General features: G+C 43.2%; 1 protein-coding gene across 3 annotated transcripts in view; it reads left to right on the forward strand.

The window, feature by feature from the left end:
- Window positions 1-19,065, forward strand: part of KAZN (kazrin, periplakin interacting protein) — a 756,723-nt gene that overhangs the window by 267,930 nt on the left and 469,728 nt on the right. The gene's annotated exons all lie outside the window — the stretch shown is intronic.

Consider the following 19,065-nt stretch of genomic DNA (forward strand, 5'->3'; position numbering starts at 1 on the left):
GGCGGGGAAGGGGGAGCTTGGCTGCCGGTGGGTGCTAAGCACCTGCTAATTTTTTTTAACTTGGGTGCTCCAGCCATGGAGCACCTATGGAGTCGGCGCCGATGCCCTCAGATCCTTGGAATCATTCCAGACTGTGGGGACAAGAGTCCAGTTCATTGTACCATACACACACCAGTTGCTCCCTCCTACCTCTCAATTGTCTGTTATTGCGGCTTTCCACAGAAGTTTGGGATTCCGAGTGGTAGGCTTTCATGCTGCAGGCCTTTGTATCGGGATTAAGCACATAAGGCCACATAGATAATGATTTCCACTCTCCTGGGAGCTAGTAATAGTGTTTAGAGACCCTCCTGGAGGTAATATCTACCAAATTATGTCACTCAGTAGGAAACTTACACTTCTTCTAGCGCTAATTTTAGCAGGAACGTGGTTCTTCAGGTAATAGGGATTGATTCGTTAGAGATCTTTTGTGAGTTGCCGAGGATATAGATTTAATCAGGCGGAGGAGGCACACATCCCATAGAAAATTGCACATTTCATTAACTTTTTGTTTTGCTGAAGACTGGTCTGCAAGAGGGCACGTTTCTGTTCCCTTTTTTCCCTGTGCTACCAGCTTCTATGAGGAGAGACCGAAAGCCACAAATCCTCCATGAAATGGAGAGCAGCTCAGTGCGAAGGCTCTCTTACATTGCTTTGCATTAAATGGAGTTGTTCTGCATCCAGGCAGCGTTGTCTGTGGACTAGAAAGCATAAAATGGGCCACGTTTCCCACTGTGGTCCTGTCGAATTTTCTAGCGATACCAGGAGAAAGCATTGGGTATGAATATATGGATAATTAGGGCAGGCACAAATCACATGACTGATTGGTTTTCCACAGAGTCCAGAGCTCTTCATTTGTCATTTGCAAAGTGCTTGGCCCAGTACTGGACTTCTTGCACCTTCTTCTGAAGCAAACAGGTAGTGGCTGGTGTCTGAGGCTCTGGTCTGGTCATTTCTATGTTTTTGCTGGTTGTCCAGATTTTGAGTTTCGCTGCAGAATCCTTCAAAGAACCTAATCACTGACTAGATTCCCCACAATCACAGTTGTGGTTCATACAGCACCATAAGCATGCATGCTGTTGTGTAGCCAGTCTCTGCCCTAGGGTGCTTACAATCTAAGTTTGGATGCACTGTGATGTGAGAAAACAACAATAATAAATGGAAGGGGAGGGAAGAATGATGGAAGGGAGCAGGAGGGTTAGAGGGATAAGCTCATGTGGTTATAATAATAATACTTACCTCTTATATAGCACTTTTTATCAGATGTCAGAGCACTTTACAAAGGACATCCGTATCATTATCCCCATTTTACAGATGAGGAAACTGAGGCACAGAGCTACTTAGGTAGCACTCCATAATCTCACTCCTGGCTGTAGGAAGGTTCGTCCTGAAGTTAAGGCATGGGACAGGTGTCAGGCCATCTGGGTTCTATGCCTGGTTCTGCCAATCTCTGGGGGTGTGAACTTGGGCAAATCATAGAATCATAGAACTGGAAAGGATTTCGAGAGGTCATCTAGTCCAGTCACCTGCAGTCATGGCAGGACTAAATATTAGACCATCCCTGACAGGTGTTTGTCTAACCTGCTCTTAAAAATCTCCAATGATGAAGATTCCACAACCTCCCTAGGCAATCACTTAAGCTCCCTGTGCTCCGGTTATCACAAGTAAAATGGGGAAGAATGGCTGACTTCACAAGGAGGTTTTAGACTAGTTGGTAGCCGCGAGGCTCTCAGATACTGTGGTGATGAGTGCTACAGATAGCAGAGTTGCCTGCCTGGCCTGTTTTTAAAACAATCAGTTATGGAATCTGTGTTTCCTGAAGCAGAAGCCTATTCCCATTCATAGCAATTGGTATTTGTAGCAACAGCTATTAGAAACAATGACAACAAATCATCCCCATGCATTTCTGTTTCCACTGCAGCCAGTTTCCATCCTGCACAGGGTTAGTTTATTCATGAAACACGTCAGAAAACAGTGGGTCATTTCTAGCCATTGCCCAGACCCACTGGTGAGACAAGAATGACTGCAACTATTGGGGTGGGGGGGCACCCGCCTCCCTCCCCTTCCATACGATTCCACGCAGCCCAGCTCCTGCTGTGATTCGATTTCCTCTGCTCCTGAGGCTCAGGCTTGGCTGCAATGATGACAATGATTTTCAGAAACAAAGCTGGCAAAATGTGAATGTTGAAAGTTGGTGGTTTTTCCTTAAAACTGTCATTTGAGACTAGCAAGCCATTTTCAGCTCTCGGCCGAAATGGTGTCCTGTCTGGGACCCCAAGAGCACTGAAGCCCACGCCTCCTCCCTTCCTCACACCTCTCCTTACCATCCGAAACAATGGACTGCAAATAATTGCCCTGTTTTTGCAGCCAGATCAATTCCCAGCAGCATTCCCGCCCCCACCCTCCAGCTTCTCCTGACTCCTGCCCGGGCCCATTCGTGTCTTCCCCGGGTGACACAAAGCAAAGGCAATTGGGGCTGATCTACGCTCCGGCACAATGTAGCCAGCAAATATGACTTCTGAAGAAGCATAATAACCACGGGGATGAATGGGAAGCGTTTGGTTTATACAGCCTTGCTGCATTGCGCTGACGTAATTGTCCTGCTTCTGAATGAAATCTGACTTGCCCATCTGCGTTTAAACTCAGCTTGTACATCAATACTGTTGACGCCCTTAATGCAACGATACAAAGCTGATGGTTGGTGCAAACGACATCAGCAGCTTCTTGTTCGGGGCATTGCTTTAAAAAAATCCAATACTAAACCCAAGGTTTTTATATACTGCTCCTTATGGGGGGAAACCTTTGAGGACTAGATAGGGTGACCAGACAGCAAATGTGAAAAACCAGGACTGGGGTGGGGGGTAATAGGAGCCTATAGAAGAAAAAGACCCAAAAATCGGGACTGTCCCTATAAAATCGGGACATCTGATCACCCTAGGACTAGATTACTTGGAGGAAACAGGCATTTTTTCTCGAACTGCCACTCCACTTCTTGTGTCTCCTGCCAATGTCTAATATTTCCTTTTTCTCAGAGAAAAGCCCTGTCCTCCCTAATCTTGTTCAGGAAGAAGCTTGGGACAGATCTGAATCTGCTAAATAGTCTAACTCTGTTGAAGAGAGAGTCTGGTTTAAAAGTACAGAAGACTTCTGCATGAGGGATGCTGAATTCCTCTGCAATGCGTGAAAAGAGCAAAGATTGTTAATGGTAAACAGATGAGCAATAAATTTCATCCCTCTGCAGGCTGGGCCACTGATACTGAGGACAAATATTTCCTGGGGGAAATTCTGGGCTGCAAGATAACATGGCTAGATGCCAAAGTGGCCCCTGCATCTTCAAATGCTTCCTAATTAAGTTCTGGCCAGTAATCTGTTTCTCTGGGTTAAGGGTCTCTTTTAAGATAACAAATTAGCATGGAGCATGTTGAGGTAGTGCAGGAAGGTTTGTGTGATTTGAAATCAGGTATCACCTGATTTGGAATGGAAATTGTCTGCTCCTAATTCTGATGGTGGCTGAGGGATACTGACGACTTTGGATTTGTTTAAATTGATCCTAACGCTGGATGGGGTGCCGTATTCTCCAGTGCACTGATGATGAGTGATTACAGAATTAACTGGCTCTGAAAGATACAGCAGGATGTGATTACCATAGAAAGGTATCTTGTGTTCCTCCATTCCAGACTCTAATCCCCAGAATGACTCATTCCCGCTAAGATTTGCAACAAAGCTACTGACTTGGCCTTTTTAAAGGTGCATTGTTTACTCAGATAAGTCTGTACACTATGGCAGTAGTCTGATCGTACATGCTGTACTTCTGCCCTAAACTTCTGAAAAGCTAGAGAAAGACACCCCGTTCTATGTAGTATCTGCCTTACTTAGGCTGGATCTAGCAAAGCATTTAAACAGATGCTTAACTCTAAACACACGGGGTGTAATCCAAAGCTCACTGAATTCAATGGAAAATCTCCTGTTGACTTCAATGGACCTTGGACCCAGGATGAGTAGTCTTGTCAAAGTCAGTGGGACAACTCACGCTTAAAGATAATCGTGCTTAAGTTACTCCTGACAGAATCCTGCGCCCATGCGGGGGACGCAGAAGTCATATGGCCTGCATATTTCTCTGCCCTCCCCCCCCCCCCCGTACAGAAAAATGCAAAAGAAAACTGCGGGGGAACACGTGTCCCTTCCCCGGCAGCCCAGGCAGCGTGTCTGTTCCAGCGTGCCTGGAGCAGCTTCAGAGACGCAAATCACTGCAGGGGGAGGGGGCTTGGCCTGCGTGCCTGTGGGGGGAGATGTTGATCACTGTCAGGGGGCCGGGTTGGCCAACAAGTGAGAGAGAGACTCTGTCCCACTCTCTTGATATGGCGGCTCAACGGGCATGGAGGAGGGCAGGTCTTTTTGTCAGGCAGGAGGAAGGCTCTGTCCCCGAGGCAGAAGTGTAGCAGCCTGCCTAGTGAAATGCAACTTCTTGAGAATTGAAAAAACACTTAGTTAAATATTAGTATCATGTTACTGACAATCGTTTTTAAAAGAAAATAGCTTTTGTAAAAAACAAACAAACCCCACATTTTGTTAATGTTGCTGTTGATGGTTATTTGATCTCATTCTCGGAGGCAGAAATGTAGCAACCTGTCTGCATAGTAAATTGTTAATTATTCTATTGTTAGTTAACTGTTCCCATTCTCAGTCAATTCCCCCAGGAGCATAAAAACCCTAAAACATAAAAAAGTTTTAAGGTCCCTACATTGCCAGAGTGATGGAAAGCCTTATAAATGACAGTAAGGGAATCAGCTAGGAAGATCTATGTGCTTTCTCACTTTTTTCCTGTGCCAAAGTGGCAGGGAACTCAATGAATCTCCTTAGGAAGGACAAGGGGTTGATTTGGCCCCGCTAAGATTTGAACTTGTGGTTCTGGCAAATTTAGGTATTGGAAACATTGCTACTCCAACCACCAGTTGGATCCAGTGAGCCTTCAACCCTTGACTATTTTTGGAGGTACAATGAATCAATGCCTTTACATCTTCTGCCATTGCATTGTTCGCTCCATGTGTTAGTTCCCTTTCCTCTATCCTGTTTGTGCCTTGTCTATTAGATCGTCAGCTCGGTAAAGCAGGGACTGTCTTCTATGTTGTGTCCGTGCAATGCCTGTACAATGGAGCTCCCAGGCGGTACTGCAATAAACATAATTCATAATAATTTACAGAGGTGACATGAAAGGGAATGTTTCGTTTTCTTAGTGAATGTGAGGGCTACAATGCAGCATATTCACAGAGATGAACTAGGACTTACTGAACCTCTGGTTGCAGTGAGACAGAAAGAAAGTCTCTCTCTTTTAAGGAGTTTCCACGTAGTGCTGAGTCCTTCATTGCTTCAGAACATGGCCGTGTGCAGTTCTCATTACAGAGAAGCTCCGAGTACAGTGAAGTTATTCTACTGGGAGGGGGGCGGGTAATAGAGAATGACTTTAGGAGGATCCCACTGGGGGTAATTTCCTTTAAACACCTAATTTTCTGGCAAGCCAATTGCACCTATTTTCTAATATGCAGTTGCCACATTATAATGATTTGTAAAGCATCATTCTGGGTGTCCCTTTATCTACACAAGAGCAGTCGTGGCATCTAACTACGCCGCTTTTCTCTACTCTTCTCTGACCTAATGGCTCACAACATCCTGTTCTTATCAGGCAAGAGGGCCTTGCTTCAATGGCGCATTTAAATCAGACAACTGTAGTCCATTAGCAACCGTCCAACAGCTGAGCTCTGCCTTCCGAAGTGGGTGAACCCTCCGATCAGTCATATTTATTAGAGGCCAAGGTTTGACTTGGGAGATTTCAGAGTGCAGGAAAAGCAACTCCGGTTGAATCTTTTCCTTCAGATGAAAGTGTGGATGGAATTTAAAGCAGGTGGGGAAGGAAGCCATAAATGATCGTGCTGCTACTCACTTTTATTGTGCGACGTACATGATGTAAAACAGAGAGGAGAGAAATGCATCATCGATAATTGAGACAAGCTGCATGTAAACACAAAAAAGAAGTCTGTGGAGGCCAATCTACAGTCAGATGCTCACCTGGATTCAGACCACGGGAAGCAAGGGAAAGCATATTTTTAAAAGCATGCTGACAAAATAAGGAAAGAATGAGACAAAAAAAGAAAAGAAAAGTAGGACTCCTGTCTCTGTCGGTTACGCAAATCAGCACAACTTGCGTTTAAGATCGTGGAGCACTTGGAGATCTACTGATGAAAAGTACTATATCAGAGCTAAATATGATCATTATTATTATTAAATACCATCAGGCAGATCGGCAAGCTGGCGTGTATCATCACAGCTCCACCGAAGTATGCGGCTACACTGCTTTATATCAGTTGCGGTTCTGGCCTCATATTTGTGACACTGTTGGGACGGTTCTGGTGTCAGCTCCGCTTGTGAAGCTGTGGAGCTAATGGTGCTAACTCCACTGTTGCTAATGTGATGCGCTGTCTACAGCACAGTGGGGAACACGGAAACCGCTAATTCTTTGGACATAATGGAGTTACGTACTATGGATAGCGCTTCATCCTGCCTGGGCCTTGCTCACAAGTGGAATGGTGTTTCTGTTGTCCTGATAAAAAAATCATATGTATTGTGAGCCTGCCGGGTTTGTGCTGCACATAGCTATGTGATTGTGTGTGTTCTGATCACTGAAAACTGGACCAGGGGGCAGGTTCTTGGTGTAAACTGGTGTAGCTCATAAGTTTTAAGGTCAGGAGGGACTGTTATGATCATCCAGTCTGATGTTCTGCAAAAGACAGGCCATAGATTGCTCTCACTGAATTCTTAATGGAGCCCCAACAACTTACAGAAGCTGAGGATCTGGCCCAAGAAGTCAAAATAAGCTATTTGTGCAAAGGTCTCGTAGAAGCAAAAATATCCGGGACTTGATTCCAGCCTTGCTCGGCAGTGATCAAACATTGTTATTATGTGAAACCTCGTTGGTTTATGTTGAAATTCTTGGGTCTACAAAATTGGGCTTTCTCACCATGAGTCTTCAAGACTTTCCTCTGCCATTGGCTGAAAATGTTATAGTGGTCACTATTCTCTGCTGAGTGTTTATCCGATTATCCTGATTATAATGATCTGCCATTTTGAAGTGTATCAATTTCTGCTCAGTTCACTGTACCTGTGAATTGCTTACCTCACAGTGATTCAACTGTGGAACAAACTTTGGGAGGAATCCAATAAAGCCAACGTCTGAGAAGGGTGCAAAACCCTCCCCTTTGACAAAGCATTTCCACCATAAGCAGCATGATGATATTTTTAATCATATATATTCTCCAAACACAATGTTCTTTACAGAGAATGAGGGGAGCAGACAGGTCTTTCAAGTTCCCTCTGGATCTCACCGTGTAGATTTAGTTTTTCTGAGAAGCACATGGAAATTAATCAACTTAATTTGCAGCAAGGAAATTATTGGTTGGATATTAGGAAAAACTTTCTAACTCTAAGGATAGTTAAGCACTGAACAGGTTACCTAAGGAGATTGTGGAATCACCATCACTGGAGGTTTTTAACAACAAGTTAGACAAACACCTGTCAGGGATGTTCTAGGTATATTTAATCCTGCCTCAGGGCAGAGGGTGGACTAGATCAGTGGCTCTCAAACTTTCCAGACTATTGTACCCCTTTCAGACGTCTGTTTGTCTTGAGTACCTGAAGTTTCTCCTCACTTAAAAACTACTTGCTTACAAAATCAGACAAAAAAAATGGGGGCAGGGCTAGCTCAGTGGTTTGAGCATTGGCCTGCTAAACCCATTGGTGAGTTCAATCCTTGAGGGAGGCATTTAGGAATCTGGGGCAAAAATTTGTCTGGGGAGTGGTCCTGCTTTGAGCAATGGGTTGGACTAGATGACTTCCTGAGGTCCCTTCCAACCCTGATATTCCATGAAAAGTGTCACGGCACACAATTACTGAAAAGTTGCTTATTTTCTCATTTTTACCATATAATTATTAAATAAATCAACAGGAATATAAATATTGTACTTATATTTCAGTGTATGGTATATAGAGCAGTATAAACCAGTCATTGTCTGTATGAAATTTTAGTTTGTACTGACTTTGCTAGTGCTTTTTATGTAGCCTGTTGTAAAACTAGGCAAATATCGAGGTGAGTTGATGTACCCCCTGGAAGACCTCTGTGTACCCCCAGGGGTACATGTACCCCTGGTTGAGAACCACTGTACTAGATAACCTCTTGAGGTCCCTTCCAGCCCTACATTTCTATGATTCTATTAAGGTGATTGATGCTATCAAAAGTTCTACAGCTATTCACCATTCCAGAAGCTAGAGATGAACCATAAGCCCTTGGACTCAATGGGGGATTATAGGTTTGAAATTCAATAGCCTGCATTATGCAGGAGGTCACATTGAATCATCCTTCAGAACCTTAAGAACAGGGCCGGCTCCAGGCACCAGCGCAGCAAGCAGGTGCTTGGGGCGGCCAACGGAAAGGGCAGCACGTCCGGCTCTTAGGCGGCAATTCGGCGGCGGGTCCCTCAGTCCCTCTCGGAGGAAAGGCCCTGCCACAGAATTATGAAGCGGCGGCGATAGAGTTGCCGTTGAAGTGCTGCCGGTCACGGCTTTTTTTTTTTCCTCTCCGCTTGGGCAGCAAAAACGCTGGAGCCAGCCCTGCTTAAGAATAATAAGATTCAGCCTGATTTCAGTTATGTACCTCGACAAAGGATCAAGGGCCACTTTTTCCAAACAAGTTTTCCCATCCCTAAAAGTTGGGCCCCTATAAGTAGAAGTTAAGGGTCTGATTCTCCACCACCTTGCACAATCAATTCATATCTATGCAAAACGTTCCCATTCTGGGACTCAATCTCCATCTGGTGTATGCTGGCATAACCCCATGGGTCCCCATACCTGATCTGGTAGCATTTTGCTACTTTGCATAGATGTAAATAGTTATCACCAGGTTCTAGGCAGTGGAGATTCAGGCCCTAATTTATAACCAAGAATGAAAGTGCTTTGGCATGTGTTGTGTGTTTAGTCCAGGAAGAAGCTGGAAAGCACTTCTGATCATTGGTGGCAACTTCTGCTGGTGCCGGTGGGTGCTCAACTTCCCCCCGCCCCCGCTACCTCCAGCCCCACCCCGACTCCACCCTATGCCCCGCCCCCATTCCAACCTCTTCCCCAAATCCCCACCCCGGCCCCGCCTCTTCCCCTCCTCCTCCCCTGAGCACGCTGCATTCCCGCTCCTCCCCCCTCCCTCCCTGAGCTTGTTAGGCCACGAAACAGCTTTTTTGCAGCGGCAAGCGCTGGGAGGTAGGCGGAGAAGCGGGGACACGGCGTACTCAGGGGAGGAGGTAGAGGCGGAGGTGAGGTTGGGGCCAGGGGGCAAGGAGGGGAGCTTGGCTCCCGGTGGGTGCAGAGCACCCACCAATTTTTCCCCATGGGTGCTCCAGCCTTGGAGATCCCACGGAGTCAGCGCCTATGCTTCTGATTCCCTGTGTATTTTCATATTTACTGGCTACTGACTCCAAAAAGTTCTGTCAGCACAGGTTTTGAGCAGATAGCAAAAATGTTTTTACTGACGTGCTAGTTGAAGGCGTTATGCATTCTGTCTAATCCTTTGTTTGCCCTTCCTCTATATCAACTGCACTGTGAACATTGAAGCCATCAGTTTGATTAATGTGAAATAGGCAGTGTGAACAAGGCAAAACAATGCAAAAGGCTGCCAGATCCTCCTCTCTCTCTCTCTAATCAGATTAACCTGGAGGGGCAGTCGGAAGTGGAGATAAACTGGAGCGAGGTACAATATATCAGGGGACGCTAGGGAGAAGCTAAAATGTAGTAGTATTTTTTCAGTCTCCGTTGTTGTGCTGTTTGAGTTTTGAGTAGTAGAGGAATGTAACTCGAGGAATTGAATAACTCAATAGCATATTATGCATGGCCCTTAACCTTCAGCCTCTCCTGCGGGGAATTTCTTACCCTGCCGAGTGAAGTCAATTTGTCCTTGTTGTTTAAACAAACAAACAATTTCTTCCAGCAGAGCAAGGTACAAGGAAGCAGAGGATCAGGCCTTTAACCTCCCCTTGTAGGGATCTAATTCTAGAAATCAGGAAATGGCAGGAAAAATGGAATTTGAAGCCTCCTGGAATGGACTGTATATGACAGCTCTTTTAGGTCCAGATCCTGTGGTCCATGTTCTAGCAGACACATTAATCAGTTGGTGTTTGCCTGGAAAAGGAACTTTTAGGATCAGGCTTGTGAACTGACTTTTAACAAGCACCTAGCATATTTCTAGAATACATATCATCATAGTATGTAAACACTTCGACTGCAAATCAAGAGCCGGGTTCATTCTCTGAAGGTCAATTTACAGAACTGCCCGATATACCTGGCACAAATTGGTGTTGCATTCATTTGAACAGGCGATGGATAGAAAACGGCTGCAGGACTACATGCATATTTCAGAAGCTGTAGTGGCGGCAGCAAATACCTCATATTTGCTTTGCTCTTCTGGTTGCCCTGAATTGTGGTGGAATAAAGAGACTCTAAAGTGAAACAGTGAAAAGTGCATGTAATAAAATTACTCCTGTTCTTAAATACATAGTGAGAGGACCCCATTTTAACTCTCAGCACATCAGAGTGAGCCAACCAATTTTTGGGATCACTGACCTCCCCCCTGAAATTCTCTCTCTTTTTTTGTTATAATGTGATTTCAGCCTATTCAAAGTAGTAGACGTGGTCAAAACATTTAATTTAAAACATTTTAAATTAAATGTGTCCTTTTTTTCAAAACCAACATCTTTCGCTGAAAGCATTCAGGTGTATGACATTTTCTGTTTTTCAGTCAAACTAAAAATTCATACATTTTGAGTGTTCAGACTTTGGGTTTGTTTTCCTTTTCTTCCCTTTTCACCATTGAATGCCATACAGTGAATGATGCCTAGGGTATTTTTGTTTTCCCTCCAATAATGTATGTTTCGCCTTTTACACTAACTTCTAAAGGGAAAGAGAAACTCTTTAACCTTTCAAAAGGTGGCCAATGTGCAAAAGCAGAAATCCCCTGAAGTAGTTGGTTTGGGGTAACATCAAAAGCGATATTACCACCAACATATAGTTAACAAGTACCTGATTTTCAAAAGTGCTAGATCATTTACAGCTGCAAGAACCAAGCGTCTCTTAAACTCTGACCTTAAAATATACAAATTCCTGCAAACTTCCCACCATAACCGAGAAAGAGAAGAGGGTCTTAAGGTTAAAGCACTGGATGAGAGTTGTGGGTTCAATTCCCACCTCTACTACCAACTTATTGGGTAACCTTGAGCAATGCACTTGGTCTTTCTGTTCCTCAGCGCTCCATCAGTAAAGTGGGGATACTAATGCTACCTTTCTCCCATGCTTTTCATATCTATTTAGACTAAAACTCTATCTTATGTACAGCACCTAGCATTCTTGGGGCCGCTAGATGCTATTTAAATTCAAGAAATGGTAACTGGTTCATACTTTCACTCATAAGTTGCACCTAATGAAACCAGTGTTCATTTTTTTCTCAAAATGTCAGCCCCATTGGGATTATATTTAAAAAAAATAAAATTAGTAAAGCAAAGTTCAGGTACAAAAATCACTGGTTTCAAGCAAGTCAGAAGGCTCCTGTTGCTCAGAATTGCTTTGTAATGAAACTTTCTCAGGCCTTTAGTCTTTAATGGTGCTTTGAAAGAATCTCCCATGCTATGTACAACCACTTTAACTTAATAGACTCTAAGTACCTATTGATTCAATGGACCGTAACAGATTCAATCTAATGGAGTGAAATGGAGCATTATAAAAATGTTCCTATACATTTACATGATGTATCTTAACCCTGGGGTCTTTATGTTCTACCAGGTAAATAATCTGTACGATAATATGTTTCCAGATCTAGTCTAGCCTGGCCCAGTAAGATATATCTGAAAGTTTCTAAGTATGGACTAGAGCTGGGTGAAGAACTGATTTTTTGTTCACTGGCAGTTCTGGAAAAAAAAATCTATTTCAACCTGAACCAAAACCAAAATTCTTATTAATTTTCAGTGAATCAAAAATTGACAAAAAAATTGTGCTGGGTCCGATTTGTTCTGGGTTTTGTTTTGGCATTTTTTTAAATTAAAAGTACACAGAAAGGAAAGGTTAGAGTCACAAAACAGGTGACATGGTGGTGTTTCCCCCATATCCCAGTAACTTAAACCACTCCAGAGCAGAGATTTGAACCCAGGTTTTATCCTTCTTATTTGGCTGCCCTAATCCCTAGTCTATATTTTTTCCATTGCTCTTATTGAAGCTGTTCCACTTTGTATAAATACTTAACTATTCATTGGCGCAGCAAGCAAACGAAAATGATTATATAGCCTGCTGCTCAGGGCACCCGACTGGGTTGCTTGAGACCTCGATACCAGTCCCTGCTCCAATTTTTATAGATAAAAAGTCAGAAAGCATCAGCAGCAATTGAGAGCTCCACCCCACAATTCCCTGGTGGTTGGGGTACTCACACAGGGGTGTGGGGAAGATCCTGCATTCAAGTCCCTGCTCAGGAACAAGGATTCAAACATGCATTGCCCACATTTTATGTAAGTGTCCTAACCATGGGTCATTGGTTATAAGGTCACAAGCACAATCACCTTCTCTAGTTGTTTTCTTAATGGCACCTAAGTCCCCTTATGAATCTAGCCTGGGGGAAAAAAGTTTTTGTCTGAAAGAATTTGGTGAATTTAAACCAAATTTGCTAATAGTTTTGGATGACCCAAAACTGCATTTTTCTGAGAATAAGCTATTCACACAAAAACTTTTGCCCAGCTGTAGCATGGAGGGAGTTACACCCATACTTTCAGGAAGGATTTTTTTTTTTAAAGAAAACGAAGAAATTCATACAAAAAATTATTAAAACAACATTAATGGCTTCATATAATATTGTTGATAATTTGTTTGTATTACAATACTACCTTGAAGCTCCAGCTGAGATCAGGGCCTCATTGAGCTAGCTACAGTATTATTATTATTTGTTGTTATTGAGTTGTATTATTGTAGCAACTTGGGACCTCTAGTCATAGGCCAGGCCCCAACTGTGCAAGGTGCTGTACAAACACAGAACAAAAACATGGTCCCTGCCATCTAAGCATAGGAGAAGAGACAACAGACAGGCGAGTACAAGGAAAACAGTTATCTAACTATTGTCTAGTCTTTTGATGGCACTGTGGCAAAGTCATATAAACATAGAATATAAGGGTTGGAAGGGACCCTCAGGAGGTCATCTAGTCCACGCCCGCCGCTCAAAGCAGGACTAATCCCCAGGTGGATTTTTGCCCCAGATGCCTAAATGACCCCCTCAAGGATTGAACTCACGATCTTGGATTTAGCAGGCTAATGCTCAAACCACTGATCTATCCCTCCCACACCAGTGTTGTAAGAGACAGTCCCAGCCCTGGAGAGTTTACCCAAGACAGATGACGCCTCCATCACCTACTCGTGTTTTCAGACAAGCACCTTCATGTTTTCTCCTGTGCTGCCCATCACACTTGGGATAATCTCCCTGGAAACATCCATAAAGCCACCCCCTTGTCCTCCTCCAAATCCCTCCTTAAAACTCTCCTTTTTTGTGATACCTACATAAAAAAACTTGACAATGGTTAGGCCGCTGGCCAGCAGCTTCTCCCTGTTTCCTTTTACTTCTCCATCTGTCTGTGTCCATCTTACACTTAGATTGTCAGATTTGTGGGGCTTTTTGTTTTGCGCCTAGCACAATGAGGCCCTGGTCCACAACAGGGGCTCTTAGGTACTATTGTGCTACAAATAATAAAGGGTAAAGGAAAGAAAGTGTTATCATCATTTTTACAGATACAGCGTGCACTGAACCTAGCTGCCAACCCAGGGCCAGCTTTAGGGCTGCCGCCAAAGTCCCACCACTGTCTTCGGCAACAGCTCAATCACTGCCACAGAGGAAGGCCCCTCCACCGAAGTGCCGCCGAAGGCACCGGCAGCCAATTGAGCTGCCGCAGAAGTTCCGGCACTGTCGTCATCGGCAGCTCAATCGTTGCCGCTGTCTTCGGCGGCATTTCGGCGGAGGGTCCTTCCTCCGTGGCAGCGATTGAGCTGCCGCCGAAGACAGCGGCGGGACTTCGGCGGCAGCTCCTTTGAATCGGGCCCCACGGTGCCTAAAGCCGGCCCTGTGCCAACCATTTACCTGGTTCAAAGCAGACTGAAACCACCCAGTTTGGTAGTACACTACTCACAACACAGAGGGATAGGTAGATTAGCATGATTATTAGTTAAGACATTTTTACGCTAGTTTTCTCTTCTTTTACCATAATTATTCCTTGAGTTCTCAAGGGACTGGCACCCAGCCACTTTGCAATGTTGTTTACTACGTCTATTCTTTCTCTGACCCCCTGGGTTGCTGACAACTGTTGATTTATTCATGGAAATGCCCTCGCCCTCCAATAGTTTTCCAATTTCTTCCCAATCTTGAGACTAACTTTCATCATTTTGTTGCTTATTGAGGCACAGCTTTGTTCTTGGTGTAATAATGGATGATTTAGTAAATGTCATGTTGTAGGATTGAAAACATTTAAGGGGAACCTTTATTAAATTAAACATGCTTCCGGAGCTCAGTCTTCTCTTGGACCGTATTCTCATAATCAGAAGATTCAGGTGACTGCAAAATGGACTTGTAGTAAGAGGAGGCCCTGAGATATAAACCTTGGTATCAGAGGCCCAGTATGAGGGGCCTCTGATACCAAGCACCACACCGGTAGCATCTAACAACAGGACTATTTAAGAACATTGGAACGGCCATACTGGGTCAGACCAAAGGTCCATTTAGCCCAGCATCCTGTCTTCCAACAGTGGCCAATGCCAGATGTCCCAGAGGGAATGAACAGAGCAGGGAATCATCAAATAATCCAAATGTTGCTCATTCTCAGCTTTTGGCAAACAGAGGCTAGGAACACCATCCCTGCCCATCCTGGCTAACAGCCATTGATGGACCTATCCTCCATGAATGTATCTAGTTCTTTTTTGAACCCTGTTATAGTCTTGGCCTTCACAACATTCTCTGGCAAAGAGTTCCACAGGTTGACTGTGCATTGTATGGAGAAATACTTCCTTTTGATTGTTTTAAACCTGCTGCCTATTAATTTCATTTGGTGATCCCTAGTTCTTGTGTTATGAGAAGGAGTAAATAACACTTCCTTATTTACTTTCTCCACACCAGTCATGATTTTATAGACCTCTATCATATCGTCCCTTAGTCATCTCTTTTCCAAGCTGAAAAGTCCCAATCTTATTAATCTCTCCTCATATGGAAACTGTTCCATACCCCTAATCATTTTTGTTGGCCTTTTCTGTACCTTTTCCAATTACAATACATCTTTTTTGAGATGGGGCGACCAGATCTGCACTCAATATTCAAGATGTGGGCATACCACGGATTTATATAGAAGCAATATGATATTTTCTGTCTTAATATCTACACCTTTCCTAATGGTTTCTAACATTCCATTAGCTTTTTTGAATGCTGCTGCACATTGAGTTGATGTTTTCAGAGAACATGACAATGACTCCAAGATCTCTTTCTTGAGTGGTAACAGCTGATTTAGACCCTATCATTTTATATGTATAGTTGGGATTATGTTTTCCAATGTAAATTACTTTGCATTTATCAACACTGAATTTCATCTGTCATTTTGTTGCCTAGTCACCCGATTTTGTGAGATCCCTTTGTAACTAACTCTTCACAGTCTGCTTTGGACTTAACTATGTTGAGTAGTTTTGTATCATCTGCAAATTTTGTCAACTCACTATTTACCCCTTTTTCCAGATCATTTATGAATATGTTGAATAGTACTGGTCCCAGTACAGACCCCTGGGGACACCAGTATTTACCTCTCTCCATTCTGAAAACTGACCATTTATTCCTACCCTTTTCCTATCTTTTAACCAGTTACCAATCCATGAGAGCACCTTCCCTCTTATCCCATGACAGCTTACTTTGCTTAAGAGCCTTTGGTGAGGACTTTGTCAAAGGCTTTTTGAAAATCTAAGTACACTATAGCCACTGGCTCACCCTTGTTCACAGGCTTGTTGACCCCCTCAAGAATTCTAGTAGGTTGGTGAGGCATGATTTCCCTTTACATGTTGACTCTTCCTCAACAACTCATGTTCCTCTATGCGTCTGATAATTCTGTTCTTTAGTATATTTTCAACCAGTTTGCCCGGTACTGAAGTTAGGCTTACTGGCCTGTAATTGCTGGGATTGCCTCTGGAGCCTTTTTAAAAATTGGTGGCACATTAACTATCCTCCAGTCAAGCTGATTAAATGATAGGTTACATACCACAGTTAGTTGTTCTGCAATTTCACATTTGAATTCCTTCAGAACTCTTGGGTGAATACCATCTGATCCTGGTGACTTATTACTGTTTAGTTCGTCAATTTGTTCCAAAACCTACTTTAACGACACCTTAATCTGGGACAGTTCCTCAGATGTGTCACCTAAAAAGAATGGCTCAGGTTTGGGAATCTCCCTCACATCCTCAGCTGTGAAGACCAATGCAAGGAATTCATTTAGTTTCTGCGCAATGGCCTTATCGTCCTTGAGTGCTCCTTTAGCATCTTGATTGTCCAATGGCCCCAGTGGTTGTTTAGCAGGTTTCCTGCTTCTCATGCACTTTAAAAAAATTTGCTATTACTTTTTGAGTCTTTGGCTAGCTGTTTTTCAAATTATTTTTTGGCGTTCCTAATTATATTTTTACAATTCACTTGCCAGAGCCTATTTTCCTCAGTAGGATTTAACTCCACTTTTTAAAGGATGCCTTTTGGCCTCTCACTGCTTCTTTTACTTTGCATCTGTTTATTTTCATAGCCAATATAACTCTACTTTTGAAGACTCATCTTTTGTTACCAATTGGCTGATTCTCGGATCTTCAAATCTGCCCTCCGTCCCGTGGCCCTCCTCCCGCCTACCCCCATCATCTCTATTATTCTGAAATAAACCTCCTCATTTCTTGGCTGTCAATGAACAGAAATAAACAAGGCATTACTACAATGGGGGGGGGGGAGAATTGGACTCGTACCCTTTATTTGATTCGTGATTACATAGAAGTCTGTAATAGATGTGACCATCAGGAATGCTGATATGAGACAACTGAACTTTATTTCCTGGTTCATTCACCTGCCCTGGGTTAGTGTTGCAAGGTTAATGCTTATTATAAAGGCCCTGCTCTCTTTTTAAAAAAAAAACATTAGAAATTCAAGCCCTGTCTAGGCTGCAAGATTCTATGCTGATAGGTGGTGATCCAGTAACATCCCATGAATCAAGAGTGAAAGCTGAGTAACTAGATGTGAGTGTGTTTTTCAACTACGATGACTTACTTTTCGGAGACAGGGAGTCGGGTTTTTTTCAGTTCGAAATGACTTCTTGTTTTGAAAGTTTAGTTAATGTATTGTTTAAAAAAGAGTTAAAAGTCAAAATAGAAACAAAATGTTTCAGAATTATCAAAACTAAATGGAAATGTTTCAAAATTGTTTTCAGAATTTTGTTTTGTGAAAATTTTAAAGATTTTTTGTCCCAAATCAGGATGGGAAAGTTTTTCAAATCTTGAATATTTTCATGGGCTAGGAAAATCATTTCTCGCCCAGCTCTATCCTGTTCCCATAGACTACAATACCATTGTCTTCGGTACTGCAGGATCAGGCCCTAACTCCCAGGTTTTGTGGAGGGGAGGAAGGAACAATATGCATTGTACTTCCCTGTACATTCTAATTTCATGGAACTTGCACAGATGCATGAAGTCTTGCTGGAACTTACATGGAAATCCATGTCTGTCAAAAATGATTTCTTCACGTGGATTGGAAAATGCCAACAGGTCACAGAAGCCATAAAGGAGGAAGGATCTTTTAGAAAGCAGGTGGCACTCACACCAACAAGGGCAGAAGTTGGAGCTAATGATGGGTAACATTCCAAAAGCTGAGTTCAAGAACAACAAGGATGAACATAAAGATCGACGTGCTTATCAGAAACTTTTCCAAACTACCTGAAGTTCTGGAGTTGGCAAAATTGGACTAGTATTCTCCTCCCATGAGTTTTGTGTTCTTTCTTGCCGCTGGCTGGGGCTAAACCCAAGAACACCATTTTTCTGTGGTATTTTGGGGCCTCCTCTTTGAAAGCAAGGCTTACCGTCATCCCTGAGCACATCGTCTCACACGAAGCTTTGGCTGGGCTAGGCATTAATTGTGGTTTTCAGGGAAATGAATGTAGACATGTTCTATTGAAACTTGGTCACATCATGTCCTTATAAGACATGTTGTCCCTGTAGAGTATATGGAATGATACTCTTGGTCCTGTTCACCTTGTCCCATATTATGATGAAAAGGAGCCACTTTATGAAATTAATGGCTGATGCATTTTCAATACGTTAAGGAATGTACTGCTTCATAGAGTATATAGCAAACCTGTGTGACTCCTTGCCACAGAATGTCATATGTTCAAATTCGGGCGCTGTTTTTAAATGGCCTTAGATAAGTTTATGACCAGTAATAACAATGGTCATTATCCAGGCTAAGATAACAGGGGTAATCAACCTCTCATGCTTCAGTGTGCATGATGATAAATTTACTGAAAGGTTTAATAAGGAACTCCCCCATCCAAAGTATTGAACCAAATGAGTTATTGGGTTAGAAGGAGTTGTCATTTTCTAAAGTATTTGGTACTGACCACTGCCATAGCAGAATGCCTGACTTCATGGGCCAGCAGTCTGCTTGGTTTTTATGTTGCTACAGTATTAGAGCCAGACCCTGCAAATCCTTAGTCATCTGAGTAATCTTTCCTCACATTGACTTCATGGGGATTATTGGCAGGATTCTAGATTCATACCGTTTCAAGCTACAAGGGGCCACTAGATCATCTCGTCCAGTGGTTCTCAAACTTATTTGATCACGCCTCCCCTTCTATGTAGTAGTCTGTAGTAGTTTACCCCTCCCGCCCCCAATCCTTGGCGACACATGTACATATATCGATATATATG

This window comes from Chrysemys picta, chromosome 21, assembly GCF_011386835.1.
Source record: "Chrysemys picta bellii isolate R12L10 chromosome 21, ASM1138683v2, whole genome shotgun sequence".
Taxonomy (NCBI): domain Eukaryota; kingdom Metazoa; phylum Chordata; order Testudines; family Emydidae; genus Chrysemys; species Chrysemys picta.